Raw genomic sequence first — 5,371 nt, 5'->3', positions numbered from 1 at the left:
CGACCACGCCCTCCTCCTCGCGAACCAACGCCGCCCCGCTGTCGTCGCCGTCACCTCGTCGCCGGAGCCATCTCGCCGGAGCTGCCTCGTCGTCTGCTTCGTCGTTGACCTCCTCCCCAAGTCGCTCCCCGCGCCTCACTGCCCCGTCCCTACTCCCCGCTGTGAGCTACTCCCCTCCTCCTCTCTCACTCGCGCGCGCCGCACTACCCATGGGCACGCCCTCCCCTCTCTCCCCTATGCCGGCCGCGCTCAACGTGACCCAGGTCCTTCCACGCCGCCTGGCCACTCGCCTCGTCCATGCTGCCCGTCGCCCTGCTCCGCAGCACGCGCGCGTCCCGCGCCCACGCCTTGCTCGTCCCGTTCCTGCCCAGGCCGCACCTACCGTTCCCACACGCGGCCGCAGCCCCTCGCGCACACGCGCCCTCGGCGCTGCTCGTGCGCGCCCCCACGCCACCGCCTCCAGCCGATGTCGCGCTCCACCCGTCGTCTGCTCGCGCGCGCGCCAGCCCCCTGTCCTGCGCTCGCCCCTGCCGCTGCCGTGCGCTGCTGCCGCCCCTTTTTCCTTATCGCGCTGTGCAGCTGCGCCTCGGTGCCCGCGCGCGTGCCTCCCCACCCTCCACGGCCATCGCTCCTCGCCTGCCGTCTGCTCCACGACGCCCAACTCCGCTCGCGCGCCCACCCCGCCACCACCTCCACCGCTGCTGACCAACACCACCGCCGCCCCGCAGCGGCGCTGCCCTACTGCAGCTCGCCGCGGTGGCCGCCGGCGCCCCGCTACCCCCGCCCGTCCCGCCCCGCGGTGACCTGGGCGAGCGCCCTGCCGGGTTGGTGCCCATTCACCCTGCGCCCGTTACCCGCAGCGCCCCTGGCCCAATGACATGAGGGGCCCACGCCCCTGAGAACATTAAAAAAAGAGAAGAATTTAAAATAAAAAAATAAAAAAAAATTAACTTAATTAATCCTGTTTAATTAACCTAATTAGTTAATTAACTTAATTAACTTGTGTTAATTAACTAAGTAGTCTATGACCGGTGGGGCCCTCATGTCAGTTTGACCGAGTCAACTCCTCTATTGACTCCTGACGTCATGCTTATGTCAGCATGCACTGTTCTGGATAATGTTGGATTAAAATAATTAAATAAATCCTAAAAATGATTTAAATCTTTTAAAATTAATATAAAATAAACCGTAGCTCGGATGGAAAAACTTTGTATATGAAAGTTGCTCAGAACGACGAGACGAATCCGAATACGTAGCCTGTTCGTCCGCCACACATCCCTAGCATAGCGAACTCGCAACTTTCTCCCTCTGGTTCATCTGTCTGAAAACGCGAAACCCCGGGGATATTTTCCCGGATGTTTCCCCCTTCACCAGTACCACCTCATACCACATTAGGGCACCCCCTAGCACCGATACTTGTCATGTCATGCATCGCTATGCATCTGTTTGCTTAATATTTATTCTTTCTTCCCCCTCTTCTCTCGCTAGACACCGAGACCGATGCCGCTGCTACCCAGTACGACTACAGTGTTGACGACCCCTCTCTCTTGCCAGAGCAATCAGGCAAGCCCCCCCTTGATCACCAGATATCTCCTACTCTTCTCTATATTGCTTGCATTAGCATAGTGTAGCATGTTACTGCTTTCCGTTAATCCTATCCTGATTAATAGCCTGTCATTATTGCTACAACTGTTGATACCTTACCTGCAATCCTACATGCTTAGTATAGGTTGCTAGTACTTCATAAGTGGCCGTACATTCTTGTCCGTCTGCCATGCTATACTATCGGGCTGTGATCACTCTGGAGGTGATGACGGGTATATACATACTTATATACATGCTATACAGGTGGTGACTAAAGTCGGGTCGGCTCGTAGAGTACCCGCAAGTGATTCCGATGTGGGGGCTGCAGGGGCAGGTGGCTCCATCCAGGTAGTGGTGGGCCTGAGTTCCCGACGGCCCTCGACTGTTACTTTGTGGCGGAGCGGCCGGGCAGGTTGAGACCACCTAGGAGAGAGGTGGGCCTAGCCCTGGTCGGCGTTCGCGGATACTTCAATTAACACGCTTAACGAGATCTTGGTATTTGATCTGAGTTTGGCCACTGGCCTATACACACTAACCAACTATGCGGGAACAATTATGGGCACTCGCCATCGTGGTATCAGCTGAAGCCTTCGTGATGTCAGCGACTGAGCGGCCCGCGCCGGGTTGGACTGAGTAACGCAACTTCCTTTGTAATGGAGGTTGCTAGGTCTGCTCTCCGGCCGCCCTCGCAACGTGCAGGTGTGCAATGGGTGATGGGCCCAGACCCCTGCGCCATAGGATTTAGACCGGCGTGCTGACCTCGCTCTTGTGCCTAGGTAGGGCTGCGACGTATTGATCTTCCGAGGCCGGGCATGACCCAGAAAAGTGTGTCTGAATAAAGGGGATCGAGCGTGTTGGGAAATGTGGTGCGCCCATGCATGGAAGTTAATCTATTCGAATAGCTATGATCTTCGGTAACATGACAACTTGGAGTTGTACCTTGACCTTATGACAACTAGAATCGGATACTTAATAAAACACACCCTTCCAAGTGCTAGATACAACCGGTGACTCTCTCTCACAGGGCGACGAGGGGAGGATCATCGGTTAGGATTATGCTATGTGTTGCTACTTGGTGAACTTACCATCCGCTCTCTTCTACATACTGCAAGATGGAGGTTGCCAGAAGCATAGTCTTCGATAGGACTAGCTATCCCCCTCTTATTCCGGCATTCTGCAGTTCAGTCCACATATGATACCCCTTTTACATTTGATACCAATGCATACCTATGTATCCTTGCTTGCGAGTACTTTGGATGAGTACTCACGGTTGCTTTACTTTCCCTTTTTCCTCTTTCTATACCCGTTTGTTGCGACCAGACGATGGAGCCCAGGAGCCAGACGCCACCGTCGACGACAACTCCTACTACACTGGAGGTGCCTACTACTACATGCAGGCCGCTGACGACGACCAGGAGTAGTTTAGGAGGATCCCATGCAGGAGGCATGCGCCTCTTTCGATATGTATCCATGTTTGTGCTAGCCTTTGATACGTCTCCGTCGTATCTACTTTTCCAAACACTTTTGCCCTTGTTTTGGACTCTAACTTGCATGATTTGAATGGAACTAACCCGGACTGATGTTGTTTTCAGCAGAATTACCATGGTGTTATTTATGTGCAGAAACAAAAGTTCTCGGAATGACCTGAAACTTCACGGAACAAATTTTCGGAAATAATAAAAAATCCTTGTAAAAGATGAAGGCCAGGGGGCCCACCACCTGTCCACGAGGGTGGGGGGCGCGCCCCCTACCTCGTGGGCCCCCTGGAGCTCCTCCGACCTCAACTCCAACTCTATATATTTGGTTTCGGAGAGAAAAAATCAGAGAGAAGGATTCATCGCGTTTTACGATACAGAGCGTCCGCCAAGCCCTAAAACCTCTTGGGAGGGCTGATCTGGAGTCCGTTCGGGGCTTCGGAGAGGGGAATCTGTCGCCATCATCATCATCAACCATCCTCCATCACCAATTTCATGATGCTCACCGCCGTGCGTGAGTAATTCCATCGTAACCTTGCTGGATGGTGATGGGTTGGATGGGATCTATCATGTAATCGAGTTAGTTTTGTTAGGGTTTGATCCCTAGTATCCACTATGTTCTGAGATTGATGTTGCTATGACTTTGCTATGCTTAATGCTTGTCACTAGGGCCCGAGTGCCATGATTTCAGATCTGAACCTATTATATTTTCATCAATATATGAGAGTTCTTGATCCTATCTTGCAAGTCTATAGTCACCTATTATGTGTTATGATCTGTTAACCCTGAAGTGACAATAATCGGGATACTTACCGGTGATGACCATAGTTTGAGGAGTTCTTGTATTCACTATGTGTTAATGCTTTGTTCCGGTACTCTATTAAAAGGAGGCCTTAATATCCCTTAGTTTCCAATAGGACCCCGCTGCCACGGGAGGGTAGGACAAAAGATGGCATGCAAGTTCTTTTCCATAAGCACGTATGACTATATTCGGAATACATGCCTACATTACATTGATGAACTGGAGCTAGTTCTGTGTCACCCTAGGTTATGATTGTTACATGATGAACCACATCCGGCATAATTCTCCATCACCGATCCATTGCCTACGAGCTTTCCATATATTGTTCTTCGCTTATTTACTTTTCCGTTGCTATTGCTATCATCACTACAAAATACCAAAAACATTACTTTTGCTATCGTTACCACTACTATCATATTACTTTGCTACTAAATACTTCAATGCAGATATTAAGTTTCCAGGTGTGGTTGAATTGACAACTCAGCTGCTAATACTTGAGAATATTCTTTGGCTCCCCTTATGTCGAATCAATAAATTTGGGTTGAATACTCTACCCTCGAAAACTGTTGCGATACCCTATACTTGTGGGTTATCAGCCTTCTTAAGGCAAACTTGTTTAACTTATGTCTGTACTCAGATATTGTTGCTTCCGCTGACTCGTCTGTGATCGAGCCCTTGTATTCGTGCCCTTGAGGCCCCTGGCTTGTAATATGATGCTTGTATGACTTATTTTAGTTGTAGAGTTGTGTTGTGATATCTTCCCGTGAGTCCCTGATCTTGATCGTACATGTTTGCGTGTATGATTAGTGTACGGTCAAATTGGGGGCGTCACAGTGTGTCGGAGAGAACGGCATGGGCAGAGGATCGGGACCCGCCGACAGTTGTGGGTTTCCTCCCTCGACGTCAATGACCGCGTGAATGATGCACCTAGTCCTCTACACTCTCCGGCCGAAGGGATCCAGCCGGATCTGTGACCAGTGGTGAGCAGAGAGAAAATGTCGCTACCGCTATCTTGTTTAGATCTGTAGAGGATGATAGAATGAAGAGAGCAACCCTAGTAAAGCAAACGCTCAGGCCCCTGCCTATATATATAGTGGAGTGATTATCTTTTTCTCTCCACAACAAGCATTTCAATTTGTGTATGTGGCATTAAAGAAAAGAAACTCTGTATTTAACGTGACTAACTGTATGACTCCTATTTACTAGTATTAGCATTGTTCACTTGTGCTCCCCGACCCTCCATTCATTGAACAACCCCACGGGTGAATAAACATACAGTACTAGTATTTATATAGAACGAACAAGCTCAAACTATTTTGGCTTTGAGATATCGATGGTACATTTTAACCACATTGCATCAATGGACTTAGTACTTTAAAGTAACCTATACGTATAAACACATGCACGGTTTACATTCTGAATCGCTAGCTAGAGCTAGAACTGTATTTGTTTACATGTACCACATTTTTTCTTTTGGTTTTCCACTCCATGGTGCAATTCATCGATACAA

Source organism: Triticum dicoccoides, chromosome 5A (genome assembly GCF_002162155.2).
Source record: "Triticum dicoccoides isolate Atlit2015 ecotype Zavitan chromosome 5A, WEW_v2.0, whole genome shotgun sequence".
Taxonomy (NCBI): Eukaryota; Viridiplantae; Streptophyta; class Magnoliopsida; order Poales; family Poaceae; genus Triticum; species Triticum dicoccoides.
This window is presented reverse-complemented; position numbering follows the sequence as displayed.